This window comes from Microcaecilia unicolor, chromosome 3 (genome assembly GCF_901765095.1).
Source record: "Microcaecilia unicolor chromosome 3, aMicUni1.1, whole genome shotgun sequence".
NCBI classification, from domain to species: domain Eukaryota; kingdom Metazoa; phylum Chordata; class Amphibia; order Gymnophiona; family Siphonopidae; genus Microcaecilia; species Microcaecilia unicolor.
Window position 1 is genome coordinate 491,920,949 of NC_044033.1, and position 17,512 is coordinate 491,938,460.

At 44.9% G+C, this 17,512-nt stretch overlaps 1 non-coding gene across 1 annotated transcript; it reads left to right on the forward strand.

The window, feature by feature from the left end:
- Positions 1-11,700: 11,700 nt before the first annotated feature.
- On the forward strand, positions 11,701-11,772 carry TRNAE-CUC. The gene has a single exon. It is a non-coding gene; the product is annotated as a tRNA-Glu (tRNA).
- The last annotated feature ends 5,740 nt before the right edge of the window (positions 11,773-17,512 follow it).

Genomic DNA, 17,512 nt, shown 5'->3' on the forward strand with positions numbered 1-17,512 from the left:
CTTACCCTCGCCCCGCGCCGCCGAGGCCTTTAACTCTTTTGGCATCGCAAGGGCGGGGCGGTAGGGTGGTCCGCCCCGGGTGTCACCAGAGAGGGGGGTGCCGCCGCTCCCGCTGCTCTTCATCCTGGCACCCCCCTCCGCACCAGCCCTTTAAATTTATTTGCCGACGCAATAGCGAGCGCAGCACCTCGTATGCAAGTAAAAGAAGCGGATCCGATCATCTCATTGGGCCTTCCCTCACTGTCCCGCCCTCCTCTGACGCAACTTCCTATTTCCTCTAGGGCGGGACAGTGAAGGAAGGCCCAATGAGATGATCGGATTCGCTTCTTTTACTTGCACACGAGGTGCTGCGCTCGCTATCGCGTCGGCAATTTGTTTTTAAAGACTGGGTGGCAGGGAGAAGACGAGGCAGGGTGAGGGTGGGGGACAGGGGGTGAAGGTGGGGGGGACTCAGATAGCAGAAGGGACTGGGTGGGAGACAGATGGGGTGAGGGGGACTCGGATGGGCAGAAGGTACTGGGTGGGAGACAGATGGGGTGAGGGTGGGGGGCACTTGGATAGCAGAAGGGACTGGGTGGGAGCCAGATGGGGTGAGGATGGGGGGCACTTGGATAGCAGAAGGGACTGGGTGGGAGACAGATGGGGTGAGGGGGACTCGGATGGGCAGAAGGGACTGGGTGGGAGACAGATGGGGTGAGGGTGGGGGGCACTTGGATAGCAGAAGGGACTGGGTGGGAGACAGGTGGGGTGAGGGGGACTCAGATGGGCAGAAGGGACTGGGTGGGAGACAGATGGGAGAAGGGGCATGGAGCTGGAACTGGGGTCTGAAAAGTGAGCAGGAGGGAGAATGGGGTCATGCCTGGGGCAGGGGTGGATGGGAGAATCAATGGATCTGGAACTAGGGGCAGCCGCAGGTGGGAACTGGGAGCCGAAAAGAGGGGGCAGTGAGAGAGGGGGGATAGATCCTGGATGGAATGGGGAGTGAGAGGGAGGGCAGACCCTGAATGGATGGGAGGGGGAAAGAGAGAGGGCAAATGGTGAATCGAAGGAGCAGAGAGAAAGGGCAGACAGTGGATAGAAGGGAGTGAAAGAGCAGACAGTGGATGGAAGGGGGCAGAGATAGAGGGCAAATGCTAGAGGGAAAGTAGAGAGAGAGGGCAGATGGTGGATGGAAGGGGGAGAGAGAGATGGCAGACTGGGGCAGATGGTGGATGGAAGGGGCAGAAATAGAGGGCAGATGTGGATGGAAGGGACATTAGAGAGGGAAGACACTGGATGGCAGAGAGAGAGCGAAGACAGATGCTGGATGGAAGGAAGACGGTGAAAAGAAGATGAGGAAAGCAGAAACCAAAGACAACAAACTGTAAATATATATTTTTATTATTTTGCTTTAGGATATAGTATTTTAGCTGTGTTAATAAATGTTTATAAATAGAACATGGAAATAAGGTAATCTTTTTATTGGACTAATTTTAATACATTTTGACTTAACTTTCAGAGAACAAAACCCCCTTCCTCAGATCAGGATAGGATACTGTAACAGCACTATACTGTATTGACCTGAGGAAGGAGATTTTGGCCTCTGGAAGCTAAATGTATTAGTCCAATAAAATGGTATTATTTTATTTTCTGTATTTGTTTTATTTCTATTTGTTAATTTGTAAAGTGGTGATTGGTATTTGTTAGTTTTTTCAAATTTACATCTGCTGTCTTTATATTTTGCACAGTACTAGGAGACATTTTCTGTTCCTGTGGTGTTGCATTGTATGCAGAGTCTGGCATCGGGGGTTCAGTTTAATTTTTGTCTAAATAGAAAGTTTATGATTACTTATTCTATAGTGGATTAGGGTGTATCTGTGTTTGTGAAAAAGACATGGCTTTCAGTTGGCATTGACTGTGCAGGATTGATGATCTGTACTATTCTGTCTGGTTTTGTTTTACAATAGGTGAATTGATGTTCTAGTGCTCACTGTAGTGCTTAAGATGCTTTCCTTTTCCTTGTGTGACTCGTAGAAACGACTGCTTATGGTATGGTAAAATTGCTCTATAGGTCGTGAGTGTTTTGTATTCTCGGTATGCCTAGTACTGGATTTGGGGGGGGGGGGGGTGTTAAAAAATGACCGGCCCCGGGTGTCAACTACCCTAGCTACGCCACTGCTGCCGACGTCTCCCTTCCCTTGCACTCGTTGGTTCCCTCAGTGTCCCGCCTTCTTCTGACGTCAGAAGAAGGCGGACACTGAGGGAACCAAGAGCGCAAAGGGAAGGGAGACGTCGGCAGCACTCCGCTTTCACTGACGCTGCTGCGACCGGAAGTAAAAGATTTAAAGGCCCCAGGGCGCGGAGGGAAGGGCAGAGAGGCATGGATGGGAGGGCAGAGAGGCATGGATGGGAGGGCAGGGCCCAGGGAGAGGACAAATTGCTGGAAGGGGAGGGGAGGGGAGAGAGGATTGCTGGCTATGGATGGAGGAGGGAAGGGCAGAGAGGGACAAGGATGGACATGGGGGCCCAGGGAGAGGACAAATTGCTGGAAATGGAGGGGAGGGGAGAGAGGAGGCAAGGATTGCTGGCTATGGATGGAGGAGGGAAGGGCAGAGAGGGACAAGGATGGACATGGGGGCCCAGGGAGAGGACAAACTGCTGGAAATGGAGGGGAGGGGAGAGAGGAGGATTGCTGGCTATGGATGGAGGAGGGAAGGGCAGAGAGGGGCAAGAATGGACATGGATGGGAGGGCAGGACCCAGGGAGAGAGGAGAAATTGCTGGAAATGGATATAGAGCAAGAAATGAAGAAGAAAGGAGAAAAGTAAAGAAATAAATGGAAAGGAAGCCCTGGAAATGGAGTTACTACTACTACTACTATTTAGCATTTCTATAGCGCTACAAGGCGTACGCAGCACTGCACAAACATAGAAGAAAGACAGTCCCTGCTCAAAGAGCTTACAATCTAATAGTAAGAGGACAGATAGCAGCAGAATCAGATACTGGACCAGCATGATTGAAAAAAGAAAGTCACCAGACAACAAAGGTAGAAAAAAATTATTTTATTTTCATTTTAGCGTTTGGAATATGTCCACTTTGAGAATTTACATCTGCTATCTTATTTTGCAATGTATAGCAATTTGTTTCTAAGAATATTGCTGACAATTCCTTTCAGTGTGGCAAGAGGTGAGTGATCATTTTCATGGGGGGGGGGTGATCATTTTCACGGGGGGGGGGGGGGGGGGGGGCGCCAACTGATAGTCTGCAGGGGGGTGCCAGAGACCCTAGGCACGGCCCTGCCATCAAGCCCAGCATCCTGTCCCCGACAGCGGCCAATCCAGGTCAAGGGCACCTGGCAGCTTCCCAAACATACAAACATTCTATACATGTTATTCCCGAATTTCTGTAAAACTTTAAGTTAAACATGCACAGTTCAGAGCACCCAACTATACATCATACACACCAAACAAAAGTCCTCCATAGGTGCTACAATATACAAACCAAATACATCAATTTCTTTGTCCCTGTACAAGGAAAAGATTAGAGTTGTTGATATCGGTTTTACTGCATATATTCCTGTAAAAAAATCAATCACACAAACAAAAAAAAAAACCTTCTGCTATTGATGAAGTGCAAAATTGACCTGTACAAAAATTCCTGGCAGAATTCTGTGAGTCCTAGAAAGGACTGGAGTGATTTCTGATCTGTAGGAAGTGGTAGTTTCTGTATCAGCTGTACTCTCTCAGAATCTACAGACTTGTCATCTTGGCCAATGGTAACCCCTAGAAAGGAAACCTGTGATTTACACAGCTGGGCTTTGTCAGGATTCACTTTAAGACCAGCCTCTAAGAGAGCTTTTAAAATCTCTCTTACATGAGCCCAGTTTGCAGCTTCATTCTCAGACTGAATTAAAATATCATCTACATATTGTATGACATTTTCTCTGCAAGACACATGTGCCAGGGCTTCGTGCTTATATTTGCAGAAAATAGATGGAGAATCTTTGTAACCCTGGGTCAGCACAGTCCATGCATACTGTTTATTCAGCCACTGAAATTCTATCTTCTACTGACATTCGGGGGCCAGACACAGACTCCAAAACCCATTAGATATGTCTAAGACAGAAAAAAATTTAAAGATGGGGTTCAATTTGGAAATCATTTTAGGGTATGAGGCTACCCACAGGCACCACAGATTTAGAAACTTGATTTGGGGCCTGGAAGTCTATGGTGAGTCTGAAGGAGCCTCCTGGTCTAACTATTGGCCAGGTTGGCGAGTTGCATGTAGAAGAGATAAGTCTGATCAGACTCCGCTCTTCCAGTATCAGTATCTTTACAATCTTAGTTACTGGCTCTATTGCCTAATGAGGTACTGGGTGTTGTTTCTATGGTGGAGGATCCTCTCCTTCCAACAGGATATCTTTACAACCTGTTGGGGTCTTCACCCACCTTAGCCAAACCCCAACTGATTACTGCTAGAAACCCACGCTCTTGGATTTCTTTCTTACACTAATAAAAATAAATAATATTTACTCAGAAGTGAAATAAAAAAGTTTATTCTGGAAAGAAGTAATAACGTCTGAAATACAGAACAAAAATAATTAGAGAGACTTTCCTAATTTCATGCCAGCTTCCTGCCATGAAATTTAGGAAGCCGATCCTACATAAATTTCCCTCATTTTTATACATTATCTTAAACTTGTTATACAATAATGTAAAGAGAATCCACATGCTTTTGGGTTCAGAGAGTGTAGGAGTGTGGGGGTCACAAGGCTGTCCTTGCACAATTTCCAAAGGCCACCTTGCAGCCTGATCTAGTTAGCAAGGTTTGTAAACAGCACACAGAATAATTAGGGGGGGGATGAAATCTTACAGGCAACCCATGCTTGCTATTATCCAGAGAGGTGCTCTGCATGTACACCCGTTAGGGGTCCCAAACCCCTCAAATCTTAGTTACTGTCTCTATTACCTAATGAGGTATTGTTTCTGTGGTGGAGGATCCTCTCCTTCCAACATGATTTCAATTAGTATTCAGCCACAGTCTGATTTATCTTGCGCCCAGACTGGAATATCAGCCACCTGAGGGAATTAAACTCAGATCATACTGCTGATCTGTTTTTGTGCACTGCATAGCCAATTGCGTGGGAATGACTTCATGCACTAAAGTTTTAGAGCACTGGGAATTCCTGTACACTGCCACAATATAAGATTAGCCATATCCACTACCAGATTTAGCTAGCCGAGGGCATCAATTCCAATGATTTCTTTTCCAGTTTTCACTATAGTGGGAGTAGTGGTCTCCAAAATTTTATTATCCTGTTCACTTTGCACAGGGATACCCGCACAGTTTGAAGCTGTGTCATTAATACCTTGAATTCTGGGCTGCAGTGGGAGCTCTATTTGTAAAGCTAATTCCAGTCCCTGTGTCAGTCAAAGCTAATTTATCCTGGCCCCCTATCCCACTGTTAACATTGGGGCATCCACAAGTGTGCAATATCAAAGGTGCCACAAACCTTAATCTGTATTCTGAGCCCGTATCCTTCCCATCATCCTGAAGCTCTTGAACTGAGTCTTCAGTTAAGTGAAAAGAGCCAGACTGGGCAAGGAAAGCTTTGGGCAGTTTGGTATTTGGACACTGAGGATCAGGACATCCCTATTTAGTTTTCTGTTTCTCCTGGGCAGCTATCAAGTCACTCTTTATTTTGTTCAGTTGTAGCTGCATGAGCTGTCGATCCTGATTCCACTTACATTTTTCCTGTTGTAATTAATCTCTCTGTGCTTTCTAAAATTACCTCTGCCTTGGCATCTCCAGGGTGCCTGGCCTCTGTTCCCTTTTCCTGGGTTTTTAGTGTATTGGGGTGATCCCCTGGCGTTGCCATTTCCTGGCTTCTGAAACAGTAATTATCTGGGACGGCTGAGTTTTCCATACCGCCCCAATCCTGAGCATTGTCAAAAGGGGTTGCTTTAGGTTCCTCAAAAAAACAACAGGAGGTGCTTAATCTCATGAGATAGTAATTCTAATAGAAATTCCTTATGCTGTCTTCTGTATTGGGCCAAGAGTTCTGCTCTCTGAGGACTGCTTCTAGCACCCACTCTCTGTATGCAAACTGGTCTAGTGCATCATTTGGCAAAGGTGAAAGGGACCTAAAGACTGTCATCAAACATATAAATGGCAAGAGGCGTACTCACTCGCAAATGCGCAGTAGAGACCCTCTCTGTCCCGCCCCTGCGTCAATACGTGATGACGGGGGCGTGACAGAGAGGGAACCTGCGCACCTGCGAGTGAGGGAACCGCCGTCGCCACCGCTCCCCCCCCAGGGTTGCCGCTACTGCTCCCCCCACCCACCCGGAGTCGCCGCCGCCACCCACCCTCCACCCGGCCCGGGTACCTGGCTTCACTATTCAAACCGCCGGAACGCAGCACACAGCTCATCTGAGCTGCCGTTGGCCTTCCTTACCTGCCTGTGTCCCGCCCTCGCTGACGTTACGTCACACGAGGGCGGAACACATGCAGAGAAGAAGGAAGGCCGACGGCAGCTCAGATGAGCTGTGTGCTGCGTTCCGGCGGTTTGAATAGTGAAGCCAGGTACCCGGCCCGGGTGGAGGGGTGGTGGAGGGGACTCCGGGGGGGGGGGGGGGGGGGGGGGGGGCGGCGACTCGGGGGGGGGGGAGGGGGGGCGGCGCCCTATCCGGGGGGGGGGGGGCTTTCAACCCCCCCCTTCCTTTACTAGCCCATTTTTACGGGCTCAACGGCTAGTTGGAGTATAACGGAACAGTTGTTCAATACCCCTTTTCACAAACTGGTGTGGGTGAGATCGCCAAATTTATAATAGTGTGGTCCCAGAGCTAGATGCATAAGCCTGTCAAAATCTGAAAATTTTCTCTTATATACTGTAATCAGATTATCAGTGGCCCATTTGCACTATTTTTATTTACATTAAAAGGCATTGGGCTGGCTTCCTCTACTATCCATTCAATGTCACTATCCTTTAATGAGTCCTTTAGCACCACTGGTGCCCTGAGCTCTGCGCTGGGTTCAGGCTCTGAGTCTTCAGCATCATCCCTTGGGCTCTGGTTGTAGCTTGGGCCTGGCAGGGAGAAATATTACAAGGACTTTCTTCATCTGTGCTTATTGCTTGATGGAGGTGTTAAATAGCTTTCACAAGATAGTGTATGGGTTTCAAGTGTCCTTTTACATGTTGTATAGCAAGCTTGAATGGCTTTAGGATAGCATAATATTACATGGTTAATTACTTTGGGCTTGGGTCAGACTCAAAAAAGATGTCAGGAAGTATTTTTTCACGGAAAGGGTGGTGGATGCTTGGAATGGCCTCCCGCGGAGGTGGTGGAGATGAAAACGGTAACGGAATTCAAACATGCGTGGGATGTGCATAAAGGAATCCTGTGCAGTAGGAATGGATCCTCAGAAGCTTAGCCAAAATTGGGTGGCGGAGCAGGTGGGGGAAGAGAGGTTGGTAGTTGGGAGGTGAGGATAGTGGAGGGCAGACTTATACGGTCTGCCAGAGTCGGAGATGGGAGGCGGGACTGGTGCTTGGGAGGCGGGAAATACTGCTGGGCAGACTTGTACGGTCTGTGCCCTGAAAAAGGCAGGTACAAATCAAGGTAAGGTATACACATATGAGTTTATCTTGTTGGGCAGACTGGATGGACCGTGCAGGTCTTTTTCTGCCGTCATCTACTATGTTACTATGTATGTTACTATCTGATTACTTGTTTCAGTGTCCCCAGTATTTCTTACTTTTCTTCTGTCCGGCTACACACACTTCTGTGGTCTTTTGCTTCTCTATAAATTGGGTACATGGCTGATAAGGTGTATCATAGAGTGTGAGGCCAGTTTTATTTTTGTTTTAATTCTGTTTTAGCTGTTTCCAATTGTTCATTAACATATTAAAAGGAGTTGGTTGCCTGCACAATTTGCATACGTTGCATAGATATAAAACTTTACATGTTCCGCTTTAATCCTAAGGCAAACTATCTGGAACCTTACAGCTTGTCCTGTCTTATTATTATTATTTATTGCATTTATATCCCACATTCCCCCACCTATTTGCAGGCTCAATGTGGCTTACATAGATTTGGAAGATGAGATCAACAAACTCAAGAAGGAAGTAGCTACAATTAAAGAAGCATCCAGAATTACTAATTTCCCAGCCAATTTACCACCACCACTGCTTGAACCAAGGTAAGGGTATTGCCATGAGATAGGCTAGGGTTACCATCAGGCTTATTTTCGAAACTGATCGCCGGCCATTTCCCGACATAAATCGGGAGATGGCCGGCGATTTCGGAAAAGCAGTGAAATCGGTATAATTGAAAGCTGCTTTTTCGACAGCATCGCCGCTTTCCTGTCATCTCGCCGGCGAAAGTTCAAGGGGGCGTGTCGCCGGCTAAGCAAAGATGGGACATGGGCGGGCATGGGTGTGCCTACCAGATGGCCAACTTTCGCGGATAATGGAAAAAAAAGCGGTGTTAAGCAGTATTTCGCCGGGTTTACTTGGTCCTTTTATTTTCACGACCAAGTCTCAAAAAGTTGCCCCTGACCAGATGACCACCAGAGGGAATGGGGGACGACCTCCCCATACTCCCCCAGTGGTCACCAACCCCCTCCCATACTGAAAAATTAAAATAAAAACCTTTTTTGCCAGCCTTTATGCCAGCCTCAAATGCCGTGCCCACCTCCACGACAGCAGAATGTATTCTATCCTCTGACAGCCTTTCCCTGGTTGTGATGTGGCTCTCGGGTGAGTGTGACACCTTTTCTGTTAGGTGCACTGCAGAGTCACATCAGCAATGCATTGTGGTGGGTGTAGGATAGTAGGCTCTACTCCCATGGTGCTTTTCCCCTGCTAACTGGGTCAGAGTGTGCCCTGTTTTGTTTCCGGTAGTCCATGAGGTAGTGGCCATTTTTGTAAGCCAGTTTTAGATCCCTTTCATGTGCTACCCACGTTAGAGAACTTAGTTCTTACCTTGAATGTGGCTGAAAGAGGGCATTGTACACCATTCTGCCAGCTCTAACCTACTGCTAATCTCTGTACCAGGGAGACTCTTTGCCAGTGGGGCACAACCTCTGATCTGTAATTAACTGTGAGTAAACATGCTTATTCAAATAAAGGACGTTTTCAAAGCGATTAGTCTTCAGGTGTCAACTGGTGTGCCAAGGTTATACAGCAGCAACAAGTCCTAGAGGCCTGCGTGTATGCAGGTCCCTGGAGCACTTTTAGTGGGTGACGCAGTGTACTTAAGGCAGGCGGACCCAGGCCCATCCCCCCCACCTGTAACACTTGTGCTGGTAAATGGGAGGCCTCCAAAACTCACTGTACCCACATGTAGTTGCCCCCTTCACCCATAAGAGCTACGGTAGTGGTGTACATTTGTGGGTAGTGGGTTTTGGGGGGGGGGTTGGGGGGCTCAGCACCCACAGTAAGGGAGCTATGCATATGGGAGATTTTTCTGAAGTCCACCGCACTGACCCCTAGGGTGCCCAGTTGGTGTCCTGGCATGTCAGGGGGACCAGTGCACTACAAATGCTGGCTCCTCCCACGACCAAATGCCTTGGATTTCGCCGGGTTTGAGATAGCCGGCAGTTTTTTCCATTATCGCTGAAAAACAAACCTGGCGATCTCAAACCCGGCGAACTCTGGCATTTGGCCGGGCTAAACCGTATTATTGAAAAAAAAAATGGCCGGCCATTTTTGTCGATAAACAGTTCCGGCCAGCTGTTGCGCCGCCGCCATAATAGATAGCCGGCGATCTAGTTCACTGGCGACGTTCGATTATGCCCCTCCATATGTCCGGTTTTACCCGGACATGTCCTCTTTTTGAAGACAAGGCCGGGCAACTGGGATGAGGGGAGGATATTACACTCTTAGAGGTGTGTGAAGGGGTGGGGTGGTATGTTACAGGGGGCAGGGTGGGGCATGTGTCTTTTTTCGGGGGGTGGGGGGGAGCAAATATGGTAACCTTAAGAAAGGCAGCTGAGCAGGCTCCTTGGTCTGTGCTGAACTGAGGTGGCATTGGAACACCAGGTTGCATATTCTGAGTACTAGAAAGGAAAGAGCTTGACTGGGGTGGCCCTGGAGCCTTGCAGCTTCTGGGTTCTAGAAAGGAAGAGAGCCCTAGGGGGTGCTGGTGTGTCAGGAGTGGGATTTGAACCCACGCCTCCAAAGGAATCTATGACCTGAATGCACTCAGCCAGCCTGACAACTATGCTCTTAAGGCCCCAGGGAACCTGCTCCTGACTGAACTGAAGGGCTCCGTTGGGGGGGGGGGGGGGGAACTGACGCCAAAAGACGCTCTGCTCTGTGAAGGGAGCCAAAAAAAACCAGGATCCTTCGAGCCAGAGACCTAAGGATATTTATAGTCTTGCCCTATAGTCCTCCGCTCTACCAGCTGAGCTATCGAAGGAGCTCTGGAGCTAGAGGGTGGCCAAACATTGTGACCCTCCCCCCAGGTCAGTCACATCTCTGTCCCAGGGAAAGGATCTTTGGTGCCCTCTTTTCGCTTGTTTCTGGCCCTAGCTGTGATCTTTCTCTCCTGCTTAAAAGCGAGCAGAGATCCAGCTGCACACAGCAGGCGAAGGAGTCTCTTGGTGCAATGGCTAGCCTTTCTCCATGTAGCTGCAGAGATGTCATCGTCCCTCTGTCGCATCGCAACTGAGGGCATAAAAAGCCCCGGGCTTTTAAGCCAGGGGAGTGCATGCCGAAACGCTCCATTTTATGCTTGTGCTGTTCCAGCTTTAGAAGAAGAGCATACGCTGCCTTGCTCACCGACCTGTATGCATGAGGTTTGCGTGCATGCCTTGTGTGGCGGCGTGCACCATCAGAAAAGGCAAGGAGATGAGAGCAAAATACACAGCCCTAGAAGACAGGGTGCTGTAGGACTTCCCCAGGGGATCCCCCTAAGATTGACCCAAGGCTGTCTTTTAGAATGCAAATTCTGATTCCTTGCAGGTGATTAACCCTGCTTCACAACCTGTGCTGGGCTTGTGGGAAGCCCCCATCTCTGAATGCCGCCCCGCTCAGTATAGGAAAAAACTTTGCACGATAATAGTTTTCCTGGGATAGCAGTTCTTTACCTGCCTTCCACAAACTGCTGATAACCAATACTAAGGGCAGAAATGGTAATTGAAATCCCAATGCCAGGGTCAGCTGGTGCTGCCTGGCCACGAAAATGATAGAGGTGACGGGTCAGTTTCCCTGTGAGGAAAGGCTAAAGAGGTTAGGGCTCTTCAGCTTGGACATGAGGCGGCTGAGGGGACATACGATAGGGAGTGGAGTGGAACTGAACGGGTAGAAGTGAAACACTTGTGTGCTCTTTCCAAAAATACAAGGACTAGAGGGTGGGTACACAATGAACTTAAAACAACTCAAGAGAAAATATTTCTTCACTCCACATGTGTGTGTGTGTGTAAGTAAACTCTAGGAAATAATTGCCAGAGAGTATGGTAAAAGCAGTTAGCTTAGCAGGGTTTAAAAAAGATTGGGACAAGCTCCTGCAAGAAACCCTTGGGATAATCCACTGCTTATTCCTGGGATAAGCAGCGCAAGATCATTTTTTTATTCTCTTTGGGATTTTGCCAGGTACTTGGTGACCTGGATTGGCCACTGTTGGAAACAGGATACTGGGCTGGATGGACCTTCGGGCTGAGCCAGCATGGCAATGCGATTTGTGGCCTTCCTAAAGCACTGCCCCTGCCCAAGCAGTCCCTGGTGGTCTAGTGGTCAGGATTTGGTGCTCTCACTGCCAAGGCCCGGGTTCAATTCCCAGCCAGGGAAGCAAGCTGCCTATGCCTTCAGGGCTGGCAGCTCTCACCTGTCAGCTGCTCTCAAAGCAAAGTTTTGATGATGAGCCCCTGCCTGCCACCCACCCAAATGTTTCCCCAGTTCTTTTACCATACATTTCACATCTCGGTAAATCCACCTAGGCGCTTTACATAAGTATCATAAATAAAGAAAAGAGAAATTGGAACTACAACATTCATAGGAAAGAATCTTGAGGGTTAGGTCACAGCAGCGGCCTCCGATTGCTCACGGTGAAAGTCAAGCACCAAGGAAACAGAATGGTGACGTAGAGATGTTTGTCAACCCATTAGAGTCTACGAAATGATGATTCAACTGGAAGGCTGAGAGGAAGACTGCTCCACAAGGATGGGGCAACAACAGAGAAAATAGATTCGCGGATGGTGTCAAAAGAAATTTCGGCGAAAAGACCAAACTGTGAAAAGAGATTGTTGAGAGGACCAGAGCGAGCATGAGGGTACGTAAGGTGTAAGCATTCGGAACAGGAACACAGGTATTCCGGAACAGCGTATTTTGTAAGCCAGTGTCAGGATTTTGTAGGGAACTCACGCAGATACCGGTAGCTAGCCTTATTAATTGACTGCTGTAATTGTCTATTGCTCATGTTTGATTTATTCTTACTGTACAGCAAACTATTTTTCAACATTCTAGGGTGACATCTACTGTATTGCAACGAAGTGTTCCTGGTATCAGTTGTTTGTTTTTTTAAACTTGTATGTTCACATGTTCATCCTATATATCGATTTCCACCCCTTAAAAATGAATAGTGTCAAAATATTCATTAAATATATTCAACTATGACACAAACTCTGCCAAAGATGACAAATCCCCTTTCCACAACATGAAAACATCATCAATAAAACTGTTTCCATAAGTTATTTTTGTCCTTGAATGGAGAAGTCACAAGCCATTATTTTTCAAAATCAATCATAAAAAAAAACTTTCTACGTTGGGGGCACAAGTAGCACCCATTGCTATTCCTTAAACTTGTAACTATAAATCATTCTGAAACATAAAAAAATTTTCTTTCAATATCAACGTAGCCAATTCTAAAAAAAAAAATCAGAAGGCGCCTCCACAGCATATGGTCTAGTGCTTCACCAATCACTCTTAAAGCTTGATCCTGAGTGATAGAAGTATATAAGGACTTGATGTCCAAAGTTACCAACATGCAATTCCGTATGATCTCTGCATCCACCCCTGCTAGAATCTTTAAAAAAAATGCTTAGTATCTTTAATGTAAGAAGGAGATGAAAGAAACTTAGATTTCAAAAAAATAATCTAAAAAAGATTGATGGTGGTTCAAAGAAAGATCCTTTTGAAGATAAATTGGGTCTTCCTGGAGGTTGCTGTAATCTTTTATGCACTTTTGGAAGGAGACACAATACAGGCATCAAAGGATGTGCAACATTCAAAAACCTAGTGAAGGGAAACGTTTTTCTAGCCAATGATAGAATTTCCTCTCATTTAGTCACTTGGTTACTACTATTATCCACTGTTTGTTGTTGATCAATTTTTGGTGTAGATAAAGTCAAATATATGTGTACATGTATACGTACCAAACAAGAACATGCATACTTATGTGTACTATATATAGTTGTTCCTAGGGCATAGCTTGGGAGGAGCTGCCATGCACATACATATTTTATAAAGTACAAATGTACACTCATGCATTTAATTCTTTGGAATAAGTAAAATTGAGGGAGAGAATTTATGTGCTGCTAGGTACAGTTCTAAGATTCTGTTTTATAAAGGCATATAGGTGTCTATGCTAGCTTTATAAAATATTTGAAATATATCAAATCTAATTTAATACCGATGATAATGTGACAGATTAATCACTGAAGAGGTTAATATATCTGAGATCTTGTCACTAAACTTCCCCAGAGACTGCAGAAGAGGAATGTACAGAGAACAGGAGTGTGGAGGTTCACTGACAAGATCTCATGCATATCAGTGATTAATCTTGTCATGTTAAAAACTAGTAGAGCCACAATTGGATTTTATATACCATTTCTAACAATAGTGTTACGCACACACACACACACACCACTTCTAACAATAGTGTTACACACACACGTTTCAGTTTATTCGGAAATTATAGTTTTTTTTCACAAATAAATTCTACTGTGCAAAACAAATCTTTGATTATGGTGGTCAAATTGGACCCCTGGTCCATCTTTAAGGATCTAGTTTTGAGGCAGTGGAATTTGAAAAGAAGTAGTAATCTGTGTGCAATAGAATTAATACAACTTTACAGGAGAGATCAGCTATGGAAGATTAGCAAAGAATTCAGCAATTGTGCTTCAAAGTTCAGATGATTACTGGAGAGAAGTTTACCAAAAAATGTTTTTGACCAGACGTTTTACCGATGGTTGGATAGTGATCCTGTACTGGAATTGAAATATATTATTAAAGAAATGACTCGAACGGCTATGGACTGGAGTATGATTAATCAAAAAGAAAAATTATACTTAGTAGTTTAGTATCCAAGTATACCATATTATGCTGCTAAATATTCATAAAAGCTTGATGAATCCCCTGGAGAGTCCTACTGTGTCTATGTGAGGTTGTGCTCTGGAATCACTGTACAAATGTTTGGATATTTTTTTAAACCTATGGCACAGGAGTTTGATGATATATACAGGATACTTCCTGCTTATTGCATATTTTGGGTGAATTGCTTGTATTACTGGAAGATACATGGCCAGTGTCAGTTGATGGTATCATTACATATATGAGGAAAGGCTAAAGAGGTTAGGACTCTTCAGCTTGGAAAAGAGACGGATGAGGGGAGATATGATTGAGGTCTACAAAATCCAGAGTGTTGTAGAATGAGTAGAAGTAAATCGATTTTTTACTCCTTCCAAAAGTACAAAGACTAAAAGACACGCAAGGAAGTTACATGGAAATATTTTAACAACAAATAGGAGGAAATATTTTCTCACTCAACCAATAGTTAAGCTCTGGAACTCTTTGCCGGAGGATATGGTAACAGCGGTTAGCGTACCTGGGTTTTAACAAGGTTTGAACAAGTTCCTTGAGGAAAAGTCTTTAGTCTGCTATTGAGACAGACATGGGGAAGCAACTGCTTGCCATGGGATTTGTAGCATGGAATGTTGCCACGATTTGGGTTTCTGCCAGGTACTTGTGACCTGGCTTGGCCACTGTTGGAAACAGGATACTGGATACAGGATACTAGATGGACCATTGTCTGACCCTGTATTGCTACTCTTATGTTCTTATGGGAAATTATCCAAACCTTTTTAAACCTTGCTAAGCTAACTGCTTTTATCACATTCTCTGGCAACGAATTCCAGAGTTTAATTACTCATTGAGTGAAGAAATATTTTCTCCTGATTCGTTTAAAATTTACTACTTAGTTTCTTTGCTTGCCCCCTCGTCCTAGTATTTTTCGAAAGAGTAAACAAGCAATTCATATCTACCTGTTCCACTCCTCTCAGTATTATATAAACCTGTATCAGACCTCCTGTCAGCCATCTCTTCTCCAAGTTGAAGAATCCTAGCCGCTTTAGCCTTTCCTCATCATTTTTGTCACACCTCTCTGTACCTTTTCTAATTCCACGATATCTTTTTTGAGATGCGGTGCCCAGAACTGCACACAGTATTCTAGTGCGGTTGCACTATGGAATGATAGAAAGGCATTATAACATTTTCATTTTTCATTCCTTTTCTAATAATTCCTAACATTCTATTTGTTTTCTTACCCACTGCTGCACATTGAGCACAGGGTTTCAATGTATCAATGATGAAACCTAGAGCCTTTTCCTGGGTGGTGTGGCTCCTAATGTGGATCCTTGCATCACGAAACTATGGTTTGGGTTCCTCTTTCCCACATGCATCACTTTGCACTTGTTCACGTTAAAAGTCATCTGCCATTTGGATGCCCAGTCTCCCAGTCTTTTAAGGTCCTCTTGCAATTTTTCACAATGCTCTTGCGATTTAACAATGTTGAATAAGTTTGTGTTATAAGTAAATTTAATTACCTCACTTGTTATTCCCACCTCTAGATCGTTTATAAATATGTTAAAAAGCAGCAGTCCCAACAAAGACCCCTGGGTCAACAAAACGTTTAAATCACAACAATCCAACAATCACTAAAAAATCTTAAGTGGTGAAAAAAAGACCTCAGTGAAAAATTTCACAGCCCTAGCTACAAAGCTTAATGGAAATTTTTAATCATTGATCAAAGAAAAAACACTTCACAGAAAAACTGATATTTATACCCATTTGATTGGTTTCAAAAAATTGTATTTTGGAAGGGCTCAGAGTGACCTAGAAGAATATTTTCAGTAACTGAATGCATTGGACGAGGAACTGAAAATTACTAAAACCTGTCAGAGATCAACCCTAGATTTTTGAATGTTCAGGGTCCTTTTACTAAGGTGCACCAAAAAATAGCCTGCGCTGTTGCAGGCGCGTGTATTGGACGTGCGCAGGTCCATTTTTCAGCACGCCTGCAATAAAGGCCTTTTTTTTCCTGAAAGTGGACATGCGGCAAAATAAAAATTGGTGCATGTCCATTTTGGGCCTGAGATCTTACCATCAGCCATCGACTTAGCGGTAAGGTCTCACACGTTAACCGGGCGATAATCATTAGTGCGTGTACACTGCCGATTACCACCCGGTTAGCGCCACACGGTAGAAAATAAAAAATATTTTCTGCCGTATTGGACGTGTGTAAAAAATGGAGTTATCACCCGGGACATGCGGTAGCTGGGCGGTAGTTCCAAATTGATGCATGTTGGATGCGCGTAGGCGCCTACACGCCTTAGTAAAAGGGCCCCTCAATTAGTTACAGTGATGGAGCTTTGAGAACTACATTATTTAGAAAAAATGGCGGATTGGAACAATTACCTCCTTTTTGACAGCTTTCATCTGTTCAGATTAAAAGTGGGATTGCCAACAAGCCAATTTTTGTGTTTGTGGATAAGAGTGTTCTTCTCAGTTTATTTTAAAACTGAAGCTAGAGAATTGTTTCAGAGATTTAAACAGGGGTACCATGAGTATATTTTAAAGCAAGCATAAACAAGAGCAAGATTCACTAATTAGGATCTTCTTTTGCACTATAAACATTATGCGGAAAGGATTAAATATCTGTTTTCCCATACTGGCATGTCTTGTTTCTACATCCTGATTTTCAACAGAATCTTGTTATTGCATACCAATGATGTATGAATCTGGAGGAACTGATTTGTCATAAATATGAATTGCTGGAGTGCACTGATGAGAAAGTGCTTGTGGTCATTGTTCTTGGTTCTCCTCCACCATCAATGGGTTATAATGGCAAGCTCCCAATACTATCAGAAAAATAAAGATGAAATTTGACTTTTTGCGCTGCTAAACGTAGGATTTATTTGCCCCTGTGATTTAGTATAGGTTGGTCAAAATTCAAGGTGTATGCATCTTAGGCTGACAGCTATGAACAAAGAAAATATCTGCCCTGTTGGTAGATCACTGGTTGGATAAAAATCACAAAATTAGTGAGTAATGGGAGGGGGATACATTGTTATATAAAATCTTAAACATTTTTGAAGTTTATCGTGGTTAATACATGGATGTTAAAATTGTGGAAAGGGGGTGCATAGAGTGTCTTTTGTTTGATTGTATAAATTATGAAACAGTGTAGCTTGTGAAAGGAGCTTCTTGTTCTGTTTTAATGGTTAATAAAGACTTCATGCAAATAAAAAAAATC